The sequence below is a fragment of the Gossypium hirsutum genome, chromosome A09 (genome assembly GCF_007990345.1).
Source record: "Gossypium hirsutum isolate 1008001.06 chromosome A09, Gossypium_hirsutum_v2.1, whole genome shotgun sequence".
NCBI classification, from domain to species: domain Eukaryota; kingdom Viridiplantae; phylum Streptophyta; class Magnoliopsida; order Malvales; family Malvaceae; genus Gossypium; species Gossypium hirsutum.
In genome coordinates, this window is record NC_053432.1 from 1,673,897 (window position 1) to 1,692,397 (window position 18,501).

General features: G+C 39.8%; 1 long non-coding RNA gene across 1 annotated transcript; it reads left to right on the top strand.

The window, feature by feature from the left end:
- The first annotated feature begins 800 nt into the window (after positions 1-800).
- On the top strand, positions 801-17,318 carry LOC121206588 (uncharacterized). The gene is made up of 2 exons (XR_005901657.1): positions 801-1,151; positions 16,958-17,318. It is a non-coding gene; the product is annotated as an uncharacterized lncRNA (long non-coding RNA).
- Positions 17,319-18,501: the final 1,183 nt, after the last annotated feature.

Below are 18,501 nucleotides of genomic sequence, written 5' to 3' on the forward strand. Positions count from 1 at the left end.
ACTACATAATAGTTTTACGAACGTGCTCATATATATATAAAGAAAATTACGGGTATAAATACATAGATTTAGTAACATATATATAAATAGATTAAGCATAGGTGTTAATAAAAAAAACATATATATATACACCATAATAATTTAAAAACCATGTTATAAGAGATTATATAATAAAAAGACGAGAATATATTTAAAAGAAACTATATGTATAGAATAATGTAAGATTAATAACATGCGTAAAATAAAAGTAACCTTATTATAAAGTGTATATATATATAGGAGTTTAAACAAACAAATTTAAAAGAAAATAGATAGATGTATATATGTATATATACATATATATAGTTACATGTATAGATGTATTTACATATAAATAAAAGTACGAATAACAAACCATGCAAAACTTGATAAAATATTCCAAAATAATATATTAAATGGTGAATAATAAGTAAGTCTCAAAAATAGAAGGGTTTCAAAGAATAAAAATGCTGAAAATAACAAAAAAAACTCAATTGAAACAAAAATGAGACTAAAAGGATCATTAATAAATAAAATCAGTTGCTGAAATTAGGAAAATGACTAAGTTTTGACGCGCGCGCGAATGCAAGGGACTAAAACTGGCAATATACCAGAACCCAAAATGATACGTTTAGGCGCGGATCAGATTGCAACAAAGCACAAATTATAAGCCTAAATAATAAAAAAAAGCAAGGCGCATAAGGCGCAATCGAAGGCTCGCGCGAATACAGAGGACCCAGCGCGCAAATTTCCCATTCCGAATGAAAAGGTGCAGATCCGGGTTGCTATCCGGGTTGACGCGCGGACCTTCAATATCCCAAACGGCGCTGTTTCGTCTAATTCCTAAAATTAAAGGCCATTGAATGGCAGCTTGCTGTCCCTTTTAGCTATAAGCAGAGAACCCAATTATTAGGGTCTCAACACAGCCGATTTCGATGCTTCCCTAACCCTCTGTTCGACCATTTGACTACCACATTCCACCATTGAAACCGATGGAAGATAGCTCTCCATGAAGTCGTTTCATTTTCCTACTTTAAACCCCGCCCCAAAAGGTAAGATTTTTAGCCCGAAAACCTCTCTTAAGCTTCGATCTCAACGAAGAAGAGATGGTCTCCAATGGCTCATATGCGCAGGTAGATCCTTTCCTCTTTACTTTATTTGATTTCAAAGTAAAATAAAAAAAAACAAGAGAATAATCACAAAGAAAGAAAGCCCCGGAGATTTAGATCGAAAAATCACCTTCCGATATTGGTTGCTTTTTTGTATTGCTCGTATATCTTACGTAAAAATGTGTAGGCGTTCGTAACCCTTACAAGGATCAAAAGCTTGGCTTTTTATAGCCGAAGAAAAGAAAAAAAGAAAAATAAATGAAAAACGCCCTTTTTCAATTGCTGTTCTGCTATTTTTGTTTGTGTTTGCTGCCGTGTGGTTTGTCCTTTTTGCAGGTAGAGTACGAATGTGCGTTGGCCCTTGGCGTGAGGCATACGGGGCTGTGTTAGCGTGGTTGCTGGAGACTGGGGCGTACGGAGGCGATGTGGTTGCTGCTCGTGAAGGCTGCGGCGCGAGGACCCTTCTGCCCTAGGGTTTGCCGAAGTTTGGCTTGGCTTTCGGGCCGTTTGGGTCTTTTGTGTTTGTTTGGGCCGGACAAATTTGGCCTAGTATAGCTGCTCTTCTTTGCTCATTATCGTGGAATGAGAATAGTGCAAAGACTATAAATGGGCCAATTTTGCCAGGGCCTGCTGAGCTTCGACTCCTTGGTGCTTCCTTTCTTCAGGTAGCTTCAAAATGCTCCACTGCAACTTCAGGGAGATATGGTTCGTGTGTTTCTATCTTGCTCTACTGCAACTTCAGAGAGATAAGGATTGTGACTTTGATTTTGTTCCACTGCAACTTGAGGAAGACGAAATCTTGCAATCTTCGGCCCGTTGCCCTACTACTTAGGGGGTTAAGGCTCGTTTTCTCTGATCTGCTCCAGTGGAGACGAGGTTTGCAATCGTCAGCCTACTCCATTATAACTTTAGGGAGCTAGAGTGATGGCTTAAATCTGCTTCACCGCAACTTTAGGAAGCCGAGATTCGTCGTCTTCGATTTGTTTTTTGTAAATACAAAGACGCCAAATCTGCTATCTTTGATCTGCTCTCCGCCAATACAGAGATGCCAAATCTGCTATCTTTGATCTGCTCTCCGCCAATACAGAGATGCCAAATCTACGATCTTCGATCTGCTCTCCGCCAATACAGAGATGCCAAATCTGCTATTTTCGACCTGTTCACCGCCAATACAGAGATGCCAAATATGCTATCTTCGATCTGCTCTCCGCCAATACAGAGATGCCAAATCTGTGACCTTCGATCTGCTCTCCGCCAATACAGAGATGCCAAATCTACTATCTTCGATCTGTTCTCCGCCAATACAGAGATGTCAAATCTGCTATCTTCGATCTGCTCTCCGCCAATACAGAGATGCCAAATCTGCTATCTTCGATCTGCTCTCCGCCAATATGGAGACGCCAAATCTGCAGGATTTACCAATGTCGCCATACTGTCTTCTAAAGACATGACGTGTAATATGGGTTTCCTGTATCTGTGTATGTCAAATAACTAGGATGCTATGATCGAGATGAATCAAGTGTTCCTAACTAAATGAATGATTATGAATGTAGAAACGTTATGAGAGTGATTTCTTTTTAAACGCTTAAGGCATCATTGCTCATAACTCATCCGGGTTCCATCATTGATGTACTATCGCGTCTTCTTACTTAGCCGTTATCTCTAATAGAAAATTTGTAGAAATAGTCCTAATTTGGATTTCTCTTTTTCCAATATTTTCCAACTTTGAGCCTGGTTAGTCCTGACTAGTGGCCCTGTTTCAGGTTCTTGTACTATTTAGAGACTTTTTTAGAGTAATATGCATAACATCCTTTGTGTGAATATTACATGTTCAAAAATTTCGATTTCAATAAAAATGCTCGAAAAAGATTATCATAATGGACCAATGGAATTTTATTAAGCAAAATTCGATGTGAATACATAGGATAACGAATCTGGTGAGGTGTGAAAAATGAGGAAAAGATGCCCCAGATATCGCAGCACGAGTTTCACTATTCTAGTTTCTTAGGGGTTCCTTCGAACCAAATGTGTATTCAAGAGATCCTGCGCATTTTGTTGATGCTCCAAGGTGTAACGTTCTTCTGTCTTGTTGATTTTGGAAGTACAAGACTACCATATGCCCCATATTCAAAATTTGAGCTGCCCGTTTTCGGGTTTTCAACTCAAAAACCCCTTTGGTTCCAAAGTGCCCTTTGTGGATTTTCACCTTGGCCTCTCCTTCTTCTTCTTCTTCTTCATCTTCTTCTTCTTTTTTTTTTCAGAGCGCACTTTACGGGTTTTCACTTTGGCCTCTCTTTCTTCAGGTAAAATACTTCTTGACCGAATCCGAGTTTACAGGATTGGGCAAGTTTCTACCGTCCATCTCGGCTAGAATCAATGCTCCTCCAGAGAAAGCTTTCTTCACCACGTAAGACCCTTCCCAATTAGGCATCCATTTCCCTCGAAAGTCCTTCTGTATGGGAAGGATCTTTTTCAAAACCAAGTCTCCTTCGTGGAATTCTCTAGGGTGAACCTTTTTGTCATAAGCCCGCATCATTCGCTTTTGGTACATCTGACCATGACGGATAGCTCTTAACCTCTTTTCCTCAATTAGGTTCAATTGATCATATCGAGACTGGATCCACTCGGCTTCTTCTAACTTTAACTCTGACAACACTCGAAGAGACGAGATCTTGACTTCGATTGGCAACACTGCTTCCATTCCGTAGACCAGGGAGAAAGGGGTTGCCCCGGTTGAAGTTCTGACTGACGTTCGATAAGCAAAGAGGGAAAATGGTAACTTCTCATGCCAGTCTCTGTAGGTTTCGGTCATCTTCCCCATAATCTTCTTAATGTTTTTTTTGCCGCTTCCACTGCCCCATTCATCTTCGGGCGATACGGCAAAGAGTTGTGATGTCTGATCTTTAATTGACTGCAGACTTCTGCTATCGTACTATTGTTTAAGTTTAATGCATTGTCAGATATAATCCTCTCCGGCATTCTATATCGACATATAATCTCCTTTTTCAGAAACTTGCTCACTGTCGACTTGGTCACACTAGCATACGAAGCGGCTTCTACCTACTTGGTGAAGTAGTCGATAACCACGAAGATGAACCGATGCCCATTGGAAGCTTTCGGCAATATCGGTCCAATCACATCCATGCCCCACATAGAGAATGGCCATGGAGAAACCATGACATGCAGCGGTGAAGGAGGCACATGAATTTTATCTCCGTAGATTTGGCATTTATGACATCTCTTACCATAATTGATACAGTCTCCTTCCATGGTGGACCAATAGTACCCGAATCTCATAATTTGTCTGGCCATTGTAAAGCCGTTAGCATGTGTCCCACAGACGCCTTCATGGACTTCTTCCAAGATTTTCTTAGCCTCTACAGCATCTACACATCTTAGTAACACTTGATCATTTCTTCTTTTGTATAATATATCCCCATCTAAGACATAGTCGATGGCCAGTCTTCTTTGCGTTCTTTTGTCATTCTCGCTCACCTGGTCCGGGTATGCACGATTCTTCACGTATTGCAATATATTGTGATACCAAGGGCTATCATCTCTTTCTTCAACTTCTTCAATATTATAACAGTGGGTCGAAATTTCATAAATGCTCATCCAGATGGGTTTGACATCTTCTTGTTTGTTTACCTTGATCATAGAGGCTAAAGTAGCCAAAGCATCAGCCATCTGATTTTCGTCTCATGGAAGGTAGTGGAAGGTGATGTCATCAAACTCTTTAACCAATTCAAGGACCAATTTTTGATAGTCAATCAACTTGGGGTCTCTGGTTTCCCATTCTCCCTTGAGTTGATAAATCACTAGCGCGGAATCCCCATACACCTCTAGCACTCTAATCTTACGTTCTATGGCTGCGCGAATACCCATGATGCACGCTTCATATTCCGCCATATTGTTTGTACAATCAAAATCCAATTTACTAGTTAATGGATAATGATCTCCGTTTGGGGATACCAAGACGGCCCCGATTCCATTGGCCACAGCATTTGATGCCCCATCAAAGTTCAATTTCCAAAGAAGTTTTTCCGGAGCACCTTCTTTAGCCGTAGCAATACACACTAGGTCTTCATTCGGAAAGTCGAAGTTCAAAGGCTCGTAGTCTTCCAAGGCTCTACTGGCCAGAAAATCTGCTATTGCACTTCCTTTTACTGCTTTCTGGTTCTCATAGACTATGTCGAATTCAGAAAGCAGAATCTGCCATCGGGCCATCCTTCCATTCGAGGCTGTTGACTCCATCATGTACTTTAAAGGGTCCAATTTTGATATGAGCCAAGTGGTGTGATACAACATATACTGCCTCAGCCTTCGGGTTGTCCAAATTAGGGCACAACACAACTTCTCTATCGGCGGGTACCTTGTCTCACATTCTGTGAACTTTTTACTAAAATAATAAATGGCTTTTTCTTTCCTTCCCGACTCGTCATGCTGACCTAATACGCACCCCATAGAATTCTCAAATACTGCCAAGTACAGTATCAACGGCTTATCGAGATTAGTGGCATCAGCACCGGGGCGTTGGATAAGTATTGTTTGACCTGATCAAAAGCCCTTTGGCATTCTTCATCCCATTCACCTGGGTTACGTTTCTTGAGGAGGCGAAAGATAGGGTCACATTTCTCGGTCAGTTGTGAAATGAACCGAGCAATGTAATTTAATCTTCCTAGAAAGCCTCAAACTTCTTTCTGAGTGCGCGGCGGGGATAGCTCTTATATGGCTTTAACTTTGTCTGGATCGATCTCAATCCCTTTCTTACTAACCACGAATCTGAGCAACTTTCCAGACTTAGCTCAGAAGGTACATTTGGCTGGGTTGAGTTTTAGCTGGAACTTCCTCAACCTCAAGAATAGTTTTCTCAAGACTTGTATGTGCTCCTTCTCTGTTCGGGACTTAGCTATCATGTCATCAACATAGACCTCGATTTCTTTATGCATAATGTCGTGAAAAAGGGTTACCATGACTCTTTGATAAGTTGCCCCCGTATTCTTCAGTCCAAACGGCATCACCTTGTAACAGAATGTGCCCCACATGGTTACAAACGTGGTTTTCTCCATATCTTCAGGGTGCATCTTGATCTGGTTGTATCTCGAGAAACCATCCATGAATGAAAACAGTGAAAGTCCCGCTGTATTGTCCACTAGGGTGTCGATATGAGGTAGTGGGAAATTGTCTTTTGGGCTGGCTTTATTCAACTCTCTGTAGTCCACACACATTCGCACTTTTCCATCTTTCTTAGGGACATAGACGATGTTGGCTACCCAATCTGAGTATTTTACCACCTTCAGAAATCCAGCGTCAAACTGCTTTCGGACCTCTTCCTTTATTTTTAGCAAGACATCGGGCCTCATTCTTCGGAGTTTTTGCTGAACTGGCTTACACTCTTCTTTTATGAGGAGTCGATGCACCACGATGTCAGTGTCCAACCCGGGCATATCTTGGTATGACCATGCGAAGACATCTTTGAATTCTTGAAGTAATCCAATGAGGTCTCGCTTCATCTCCGTAGTGATACATGTTCCGATCTTCACCTCCTGTCCTTCTCCTAAACTCACAATTTCAACTAATTCTTTGTGAGGTAGGATTTGTTTCTCGTCTTGTTCTACCATCCTCAGCAAATCAGGAGATAAGTTACAGCCTTGGTCATCTTCAAAATCCTGAGAATTATCCATACACACATCTTGCTCGAAAGGAAATTCTGAGTCACTAGCAGTGTCACTCGTATCATTAATATCTGAGGACCTGTTATGAGGACGAAGGCAAATACAAAGAATTAAAAGAATTCGAAACATTTATTTGCATGATATGATTATGGATGACAAATGAAAGAGTATGTAAAAGAATGTTTCAAGAATAAAAGAATTTGAAAGTAATCATTAGTATGGTTATAAATGAAATTGAAAGGACGAGATAACATCTGCTCAAAAATGATAATAACCGTGCATTTTATTGAAATATCGTTTTTAAACATCAGCCTATTTCACAAAAGATTCTTATCACTCCTAGGCCTAGAGCAATAAGTGTGTTTTGGACATTACTCTATATTCGTTCTAAAAACTACAGGGATCTCTTCCGCAGTCCAGTTGTCCAGAACACTTCCAGGTGTGTAAGGGCCAATGTCCGATAAACTTTCTCTTCTGGTCTCTTCTTCGTACATGACGTTGATGTCCAAACTTTTCAGGCTTTTTTCTATAGCTCCCATCATTGACGTGTCTCTTTTGGGATGGATGATTCCCCCGGACACAAATGTTTTCGATATATAGGGAATATCATTGGTTCCCACTTGATTTCTTTCCCCGTTAATCTAGCTCTCCTTCTTTCCTGCTTCTTTTCCAGCTCCCTTCTCCTTTGTTTCACGTCTGGCTTAAATCCTAAGCCGAAGCGGTCTCTCTTGTCTTTCAGCATTGGCGTTTCAGTTCTTCCTTGTAGATGTCTCCCAAGTCCTTTTCCGGGTAGGGCCCCTTTTCCAAATGTCAGTTGGAGGCTCATCCTCGTGGTTTTGGATAATTTCGGCACCGAAATTTTACTTCCCTCGGCGATGAACGTCGCGTTAACAAATTTCAAAGATTGAAATGAGCATTCGATTGCTTCATCATCTGTCTCCAAATAGGGTGCATTATTGCTCACAGTTGCAATAATATCTTCTTCAGCCTTAATCGTTATCAACCTTCTCTCTGACACCAGCTTCAATTTTTGATGCAACGAGGAAGGCACCGCCCCAGCTGAATGTATCCAGGGCCTCCCCAATAAGTAATTATATGAGGGTTTGATGTCCATTACAAGGAAATCCACCTCATATGTGTTTGGCCTAATCTGAAGGGGTACCTCGATTCTGCCCATCACCTTTCTCTCCGTACCATCGAATGCCTTCACGATGTTCTGGCACTCCTTCATGTGAGAGCTGTCTATAGGTAATCTGTTCAGCGTGGTCAATGGCAGGACGTTCAGGGCGGATCCATTGTCAATTAGTATGCCTAGCAGCGTATACCCTTTACAGCGTGTGGTGATATACAGAGCTTTAGTCGACCCCATGCCCCTGGGTGGTATCTAATCGTCATTAAAGAAGATATAGTTATCGACACTGATGTTGTTAACCAAGCGGTCCAACTTGTTAACGGAGATATCATTGGGAATATACATTTCATTCAAGACCTTCATTAGCGTGCTGCGATGGACTTCCGAGCTCAGAAGCAAAGCCAGCACTGAAATGCGGGCTGGTTGTTTGCGTAGCTGTTCCACCACACTGTATTCGCTATGCTTTAGGAATTTTAAAAACTCCTTGGCCTCTTCTTCGTTAACTGGCTCGTTAACAGGTTTGGTTGCTTTTCCTTTTATTTTCTCGACCATCTGGGGTTTTCCTTTTTTGGGTTGTGCCTCCTCATTCACCGTATCGTAACGTCTCCCGTTACGTGTATAGGATCCCTTGTCCTGATCCCCTCTTGAAGCGTCAATCGGGCTCTCCTTTCCCGGCATCATCACACTGCAATCATAATTCCATGGGACATTTTTGCCATCTTTGTAAGAGAAGACTGCAGGTCTTTAGATTATGACTCTCGGTGGCATTTGTACTCCAACTTTATTATTTTTGGGTCTCGAAATGATCACCATAGGATAGTTAGGTGTTCGATTTTGTGCCATCGATTCTCCCTCTGATGCGCATATATCTCCCACTACGGGGTTTTTGGCTTCTTCATAAAATTCCATTTCTTTATTGTTCATCATGTTTTGTATTAGGACCTTGAACTCCACTCAATCTTGGATTTCATGCCCCACTTCGTCGTGAAACTCACAGTAGTTTCTCTCTTCTTCAGGTTCTTCCCTCGAATCCAATGCGATCAATCCTCTCTTGACCATCTCCATTCATACTCGCCTCAACGGAGTCCTGACTTCAGGAACCTCATACTTGGTCTTCTTGTTCAAGCCTTCACATATCACATTCACTCCTTGGTCGGTATGATTGGGGAGCGGGTTTGCTGCTATATTGGATGTGGCTGGGTCATCAAATCTCACGATCCCTATCTTAATGAGTCTTTTAACTAATTTTTTAAATGCTGCGTAGTTTTTTATAGAGTGCCCAATGATTCCCTCGTGGTACTCACATCGGGCGTTCGTGTTATACCATTTAGGATACGGGAGCTGCAGTGGTTTCAGGTAGAAAGGGGAGACCACATGAGCGTTGAACAGGTTCTGGTACAACTCCCTATACGTCATGGGTATAGAGGTGAATTGTGGTCTTTCTGTATTCTCCCTTGCGTTGGATTCTTGTCTTACAGAGCTTTGCTGATTAGTGGTCACCGCCTTGGGTTGATTTACGGTGAATGACTTAGGCTGACCTTTGCTAGATGTGCTCGTCTTGTTCACTTCATTGTCTCTTTTCCTCGGGACCGACTTTCTGGTACTTTATCTGGCTTCTATCTTGCTGCTCCTTATAGCATTTTCGATCATTTCTCCCGTCATTACTATATCAGAGAAGCTCTTGGTGGCGCTTCCCAACATATGAGTGATAAAATGAGCCTTCAAGGTATTAATAAAGAGCATCGTTGTCTCCTTTTCTAGAAGTGGTGGCTGAACTTGTATGGCCACCTCCCTTCATCTTTGTGCGTACTGCCTGAAGCTTTTATTCGATTTCTTCTCCATATTCTGGAGAGTGATTCTGTCAGGGGTCATGTCTGTCACATGATTGTATTGCTTCATAAAGGCCTGGGCCAGGTCCTTCCACGAGTTAATCTTAGAGCGACTCAATTGGTTGTACCACTTAGACGCCGCCTCGACCAGACTATCTTGAGAGCAATGGATTAATAACTGATCGTTGTTAACATATCCCATCATTCGCCTGCAGAACATAGTGATGTGGGCTTCAAGGCAGCTCATTCCATTGTATTTCTCAAATTCGGGCATTTTGAATTTGGGGGGAAGGACTAAATCTGGGACCAAACTCAGGTCCTTGGCATCAATCCCTTGATGATGATCCACGCTTTCCATGGCTTTGAATTTTTCCTCGAGCCATCTGTATCATTCTTCCAATTATTTTTGCGAATCCATCCTCGCCTTTTCCTCTTCAGCAATTTCATCCAAGTCGGGAACGGGCGGATAGTTCGGGTTGTTGACAAAGTTAGAGCCTGAGCTGGTTTAGAAATTTATCGGTACCGAAGCTCCGGTCTGAACCTGCTGGGGCATGATCGTGACAGATGGTTTCGGTAAATTAATCTCGGGCTTCATCGGTACATGCGTCGGAGTGAAGCTAGGGGGTATTGAGGATCCTCGTTAGTTTTTTCAACTTTGTCCATAGGGCCCTTTCCCTTATCCGTTCCTCCCAACAGTAGCTGGGATAACTGACTCATCATTTCCCTCTGGGACTCCATCATTTGCTCTTTCATCTCTCGCTGAATCTTGGCTAGTTGCTCTTGCATCTGAGACTGCATTTGTTCTTGTATTTCTTTTTGCATCTGCTCTAATTTCTCGAGTCTCTTATCCATTGATTTTTTTCTTGTACCGTAGGGGTGTGTGGTTGGTTGGTTTTCGTTGGTTTCCAGGTTACTGAAATAATTTTTAATTAATTAATTAGAAAACTCTTATGGCCTTTAATGCATAATGATATGATGCAAATGCAAATGCATGAATGCAAAGGAGGCATCAATTTTTTGATTCAATTGCCCTTAGAAAGTTTTACTTGAAAATAAAATCTTTTACATAAAGTCGAGTTACAAATAAAATTTCACTCTAACACTTAAAGTCTTAATTTTTTTAAGCAACGAGGCCAGCTCTTGTCCGCGATCTGATTCCAACTCATATTTCACGCTCAGTGTGTCCGCCTGAACCGCTAAAGTCTGCAAGTAGTCGGCTACCTCCCGAATCTGGGTTATGGCTTCCCCCATAAGATAATCTCTGTTTCTGACTTGGTCTTGCACATGGTGAAGCTGCTCTTTCCAACGATCCTCGTTTGCCTCGAAAAAATGGATCTGCATCTCACAGTTCTGTAGTGATGCCTCTAACTCTCCTATTCTTCGTTTCATTTCTTCTATCTTGCTCAAACTTGCCCTTAGCTCTATTGCGGTGTTACGATTTTGGTACTGATGTAGAGACTTCTCGAGTTCTGTTCCTCTAGCCCTTAATTCACCTCGCTCTTTTCTACTTTCCGACAGACTTTTCTCCAAATCTTCATTTCGTGCTTGAGCTTCTCGGAATTTCCTTTCCCACCGGTCGGTATTGGCCTTTTCTTCCCGAATTTCATGGCGCCATTGTTCGGAAGTCTTACCTAAGCCCGCAGTCCTCATAGATAGGCGTAGCTTCTTGTAGTCCGTCTTCAGGCTGTCTAGGTCTTCTTCGGCCTTGGTTTTTTCTTTTCTCCACTTCTCAGCCTTTGACCTCTGAACATCAGCGTCTAACCTTAAGTGCATCTTTTCTTCTTCCAATTGCTCGATCTTCTTCCCAAGCTCCAAACTCTTTTTCTCGAAATCTTGCTTTATAATTTCCAATTCTGATGGGGCGACCTGTAATTGTTCCCCGATAGGTCGAGCACTCTCTAAGTTTGGCCTAGGAATATTGTCATTAATCCTCTTCTTAAACCACTCGCTGTACTCGGGCGTTACCATGGAACCAACGGCTAACCTTTTCATCCAACAAGTTTGCTTTCAAGCATCCGATAACTTCCGAACTCTCTTTTTATAATGAGCACCCTTAAAAGAGAATTCACTTTGAGCAAGTCCGTAGGTCATGGGTACAAACTGCCTCGACTTATATTGCCTCAAGGCTATCAACGGAGTATACCCGGTAGCTCCCCAGATTCCTAACAGTGGCACCCAATCGAAGTTACCACATCGGTACAAAATCTCGTCAGGGACCATCCAATAAGCTCTCCATTCAATATCCCCCTCCTTGAAGTTTTGAAAAATATCCATCCATTTCCCCTCTGAGATATCCTCTCTCCTCTGTATAGCTGCTTCTTCCTTCAAAGGGGAATAACCTTCGGAAAAAACTCGGTAGGAATCCTTGTCTACCTTCCAAAAGTGCCCATAAAACCATACCATCAATAGTTGAGCACATCCAATAAATCGCCCCTCGCCCGTCTTCCGACATGAGCTCAAAGATCTGAAAGTTTCTGCCAATATCGCTGGTACTGGAGTGATTCCCTTCTCAAGGCGATCGAACAAGTCGATGACCGCCTCGTCCACGTGCCTCAAAGCCTTAGGAAAGATCACTAATCCGTAGATGCTTAAGGCAAATATATCGACCCTCTTTCTTTCGTCTGGATGAGTCAAGATCAAATCTCGCAAATTATCTCAAAGGACATATTTGCTATCTCCTTTTTGCTGAATCCGAGCGGTGACCCAAGGCTCGCTCATCCTAGAAATGCTCATCAGTTTCTTCACGAAAGCCTGACTACTAAAAACCCGGGCATAAGTCTTCCGGACCTGAATCTTTAGACACCTAAGCAGCGTAGTGTATTCTTCTATAGTAGGTACCAAATCCACTTCTCCAAAGGTGAAACACTTATATGCGGAATTCCAAAACTGTACCAAGGCTCGGAACAAATGCTTATCCACTCTAATGTCTAACAGGTAGGATATATCACCATAACTTTGGTAAAACAACTGCTTGATCCTTTCATCCCAACTAGCCCAAATGTCTCTCAACTCTTGCAGCTCATTCTGTATTACATTGACGCGAGTGAAATCCCGTAGCTCCGATACATGCCCTTCTGCTAAGCTATCCCCTCTCTCAGATTGTAGCCTTTCCGACCAAGCACGAACGGCCGCATTATCCTCGACTTTACTAAGAAATTCATTCTCCATGTCAAATTTTCTAACTTAGTAATTGAATGTAGATTAACGCCTCCTTTAGTATGCAATGTCATGCAAGAAAGACAATCAAAACAAAACATCAGTTAGTATCAAATAATAGCGATAGAATGCAAGCACATAAACGGTGATTATAACGCATATACAGGTAAGTACTAAGGCTCGACGCGGCTCCACCCAAGGATAGCTCCTAAGGTTCACTATATGTGGTTTAGTTCTAGGAAAAGAGGTACCCGAACCAGCAGATTCCTCAATCCTCACCCATTATAGGCTCATATAGATCGAGTTCGGTTCGGGGGGATACATTTCCCTATGACCATGCGGAGATGAAAATCTCACGAAATCATAGGTACGGATGTACCCCGGAAGCAATCCACTAGCCAATGTGGAGGTGAAAACCTCACGAAAGCGTAGTTTCTTACTCCCACTTAGAAGGTGTGACCACGGTGGTCATGCAATAAAATGCAATACTATTATACAAGACCCGCACCAAAACAATCATGCAATCGAAAGATACATGATTTTTAAAATTCATTTTTGATTTTTGACAAAAGGACAGTAAATAATCGATTTTCATGGCTCGACTCTCAAGTTCAATCCCCAGTGGAGTCGTCAAGCTGTCGAAACCATCCCTCGATTTAAAAAAATTTTATTTTAATGAGAAATAGTGAAGTCGAGTTTTTGGGAAATAGAAATATGGAGTCGCCATCGATCTTTTGTTTTGGTGTGATCGGGTCACCTAAGGATTTGGTTATTTTAATAAAATGTTTTGGTTTACTAGAATAACGATTTTGGTCTACGAAAATATGAGAAAATGGGCTCGGGAGTCGGTTACGTATGAGGAAGGATTAGCACCCTCACTACGCTCAAAATTGGTACCAAATCGATTAAATACTGTCCTTAGGTCTAAGATAAAAATGTTTTGGAAATGTGGTTCTTTTCTAATAACGTTCGAGTGATCCAAGTTGATTGTAAAAAATCTTCTTGTTTCGATGACCGAAAATTTATAATTTGAAAATCACAAAAGGATGCTCAACTATTTAGTCCAACAAAAAATCGAAACTCAGCACAGTAGGGTACGATTCCTCGAATTTCAAACATTGACCATTGCCTCCCCTTATAAAATACGTGTAAAATTACGAGGAGATATTCGATTATTTTAGACAAATGAAAAAGCGCAACCCAGCACGATAGGGCACGATTCTCAAATCGCCAAACGTTGAACATCGTCTTCGTTTTTAAGAATGTTTTCTAAAAGCGAGTGAAAACCTAAAGGAATATTCGATTGTTTTGACTAAACGAGAAATCACAACCAAGCACGATAGGGCATGATTCCCGAATCGTCAAACACCGAGTATTGCCTCCGTTTTAAAGGATTTTTAGAAGAGCCGAGTGAAATTTTGAAGGGATATTTGATTATTTTAAACAATCGGGAAATTGCTACCCAACACGTTAAGGCACGATCCCGCGAATTGCCAAATAACACATATCTCCTTCATTTTAGATATTTTAAAAGACATGAGCAAAATTTTAAAGTGATATTCGATTATTTTGAACAAATACGAAATTGCAACCCAACACGTTAGGGCACGATTCCGCGAATGGCCAAACATCAAATCTCATCTTCATTTAAGGGATTTTAAAAGATATGAATGAAATTTCGAAGGAAAATTCGATTATTTTGAGCAAATACGAAATTGCAACCCAACACGTTAGGGCACGACTCCGTGAATCGCCGAACATCAAATTTCGTCTTCGTTTTGAAGAATTTTTGGATGAATACTTAAAAACATATTAATTCGATTTGAAATAAGATGACATTAATCGTAGAAATTGGATTTTATAAAACCACATTTCGAAAAACCAAATGAAAACGATGAGATGGGATAATAGGCGCATATGAGATACCATACTTGATGAATGAGAATATCGATCAACCAAGAAAATGAGCAATTAAGTATAATTAGCTTGAAAATATGACTCAACCTCAATTATGCATGGAGAACAATTAATCATGGCAATAATGAATAAAATGCAACGACGGCATACATGACATAATAAAATTATTAGAGGCATAAAATAGAATGCAATTCAAAGAAGCAACATGGTATAAGATTATTGTAAAATAATGTCAAGCTTAATAGACACATGCAATCATTAAAATATATATATCGTAGAATGAATATTTTAAAACACATAATGTATGAATTGACAGATTTACATAAAAATAAGAATATATATAATTATTGAAATAGATATTAGAAAATGAAAATTTGAATTGAATTGAATGGAAAATGATTTCAGCACAAATTTATTTAAAGAGTTGACAAAAGTATGCGATAATTTAAAATATATACAATACAAAAGAATAGTGGAGATATATGACAAGACATAATGCACAAAATAAATTTATAAAACATGTGTATACGCAAGTTTATTGTAAAAAAAACATGAGATTAATAATAAGATATATACATATACATGCATATAAATCTAAAGGCAAATACATGCAAAAACATTTATATATTATGTATAGGGCTAAAATAATTTTATTATAAACTACATAATAGTTTTACGAACGTGCTCATATATATATATAAAGAAAACTACGGGTATAAATACATAGATTTAGTAACATATATATAAATAGATTAAGCATAGGTGTTAATAAAAAAACATATATATATACACCATAATAATTTAAAAACCATGTTATAAGAGATTATATAATAAAAGACGAGAATATATTTAAAAGAAACTATATGTATAGAATAATGTAAGATTAATAACATGCGTAAAATAAAAGTAACCTTATTATAAAGTGTATATATATATAGGAGTTTAAACAAACAAATTTAAAAGAAAATAGATAGATGTATATATGTATATATACATATATATAGTTACATGTATAGATGTATTTACATATAAATAAAAGTACGAATAACAAACCATGCAAAACTTGATAAAATATTCCAAAATAATATATTAAATGGTGAATAATAAGTAAGTCTCAAAAATAGAAGGGTTTCAAAGAATAAAAATGCTGAAAATAACAAAAAAAAAACTCAATTGAAACAAAAATGAGACTAAAAGGATCATTAATAAATAAAATCAGTTGCTGAAATTAGGAAAAGGACTAAGTTTTGACGCGCGCGCGAATGCAAGGGACTAAAACTGGCAATATACCAGAACCCAAAATGATGCGTTTAGGCGCGGATCAGATTGCAACAAAGCACAAATTATAAGCCTAAATAATAATAAAAAAAGCAAGGCGCATAAGGCGCAATCGAAGGCTCGCGCGAATACAGAGGACCCATCGCGCAAATTTCCCATTCCGAATGAAAAGGCGCGGATCCGGGTTGCTATCCGGGTTGACGCGCGGACCTTCAATATCCCAAATGGCGCCGTTTCGTCTAATTCCTAAAATTAAAGGCCATTGAATGGCAGCTTACTGTTCCTTTTAGCCATAAGCAGAGAACCCAATTATTAGGGTCTCAACACAGCCGATTTCGATGCTTCCCTAACCCTCTGTTCGACCATTTGACTTCCACATTCCACCATTGAAACCGATGGAAGATAGCTCGCCATGAAGTCGTTTCATTTTCCTACTTTAAACCCCGCCCCAAAAGGTAAGATTTTTAGCCCGAAAACCTCTCTTAAGCTTCGATCTCAACGAAGAAGAGATGGTCTCCAATGGCTCATATGCGTAGGTAGATCCTTTCCTCTTTACTTTATTTGCTTTCAAAGTAAAAAAAAACAAGAGAATAATCACAAAGAAAGAAAGCCCGGAGATTTAGATCGAAAAATCACCTTCCGATATTGGTTGCTTTTTTGTATTGCTCGTATATCTTGCGTAAAAATGTGTAGGAGTTCGTAACCCTTACAAGGATCAAAAGCTTGGCTTTTTATAGCAAAAGAAAAGAAAAAAAAGAAAAATAAATGAAAAACTCCCTTTTTCAATTGCTTTTCTGCTATTTTTGTTTGTGTTTGCTGCCGTGTGGTTTGTCCTTTTTGCAGGTAGAGTACGGACGTGCGTTGGCCCTTGGCGTGAGGCGTACGGGGCTGTGTTGGCGTGGTTGCTGGAGACTAGGGCGTACGGAGGTGATGTGGTTGCTGCTCGTGAAGGCTGCGGCGCGAGGACCCTTCTGCCCTAGGGTTTGCCGAAGTTTGGCTTGGCTTTCGGGCCGTTTGGGTCTTTTGTGTTTGTTTGGGCCGGGCAAATTTGGCCCACTACATATATGTTTTAATATCATTGAAATGCTCTGAATTTTGAACGATAAAATACGAGCACGGATCGAAAAAGTTACAAATGTCATGACATTAGGTTGTCGAGATGTGATTACATGTAAGACCATGTATTGGACATTGGCATCGTTAATTGATTTCGTGTAAGACCCTATCTGGGACAGTGGCATCGATATGTGATAACATGTAAGACCATATCTGGGATATGGCATTGTACGAGCTCATGTGATTTTCGAGTATCCTTAATGATTCCGAACGGTTCAATGGGCAAAGGCAAGTTGAGAAAGAAATGTGTTAATGAGATTAAACAACTCAGGTACGAACGAGATTTACATAAGTATTGAAAGGGAAAGTATTTGATGAATCCAATCAAGATATTGAATATATGTTCAATGAGAAAGATTTGTGAAATTGAATGTGAACAGCTATGTTTAGCATATTTGATTTGTTATGCAAATATTTATGTGATGAATTTATTTCTATATAGCTTACTAAGCTTTTAAAGCTTACTTTGTGTGTTCATTCCATGTTTTATAGATCGTCGAAGCTAGCTCGGACTTGGGGATCGTCAGGAAACGTCATCACACTATCGATCATCTCGTTGGTACTTTTGAAGTTTTGTATATATGGTATATGACATGTATAGGCTAGTGTCATTTTGATATGTTTTAATCTATGATATTAGTCATGTGTTTTAGCTTGTTAATGATGTAAATATTGATATGTTTTTAGCCATTTAAGTTGGCTTGAATCATGTACTTAATGAGTAATATATGATGTATAAGTTGCCTCATGTTTTGGAATGGTTATATGGTTGCTCAAGTAGTTAGTTGCCATTTGATAAGTTAATGCTTAAAAGATGATATGTTGTGGATTGATTTTGAGGCATAAAATAGATGATAAGTAGATGAGTTAATGCATTTTAAATTTAAGCAAGCTGTAATGATTTTAGGTATAAGGATTTGTTATGTTTTGAATATGGAATTTAATAATTGAATTGGTTGATGATAGATAGCTTGATAAGTTATTGAATTGGTATGTTTTTGGTTGCCTTTATATGTGTTAAAATGCTATCATTTTGATGGTTAGGTGTTCATGAGAAAAGGATGGCAAATTGGCTTTGCAAATGGCCTATTTTTGTCCACACGGGCAGAGACATGGGCGTGTGTCTTAGCCGTGTGTGACACACTATCATGTTACACGACCGTGTGTCCCTTAGGGTACCCTTCGAATTAAAGTCAGTATACCTTATAGTTTTGACATGGCCTAGACACACGGTGTGTCTACTGGCCGTGTGTGGCACATGGGCTAACACA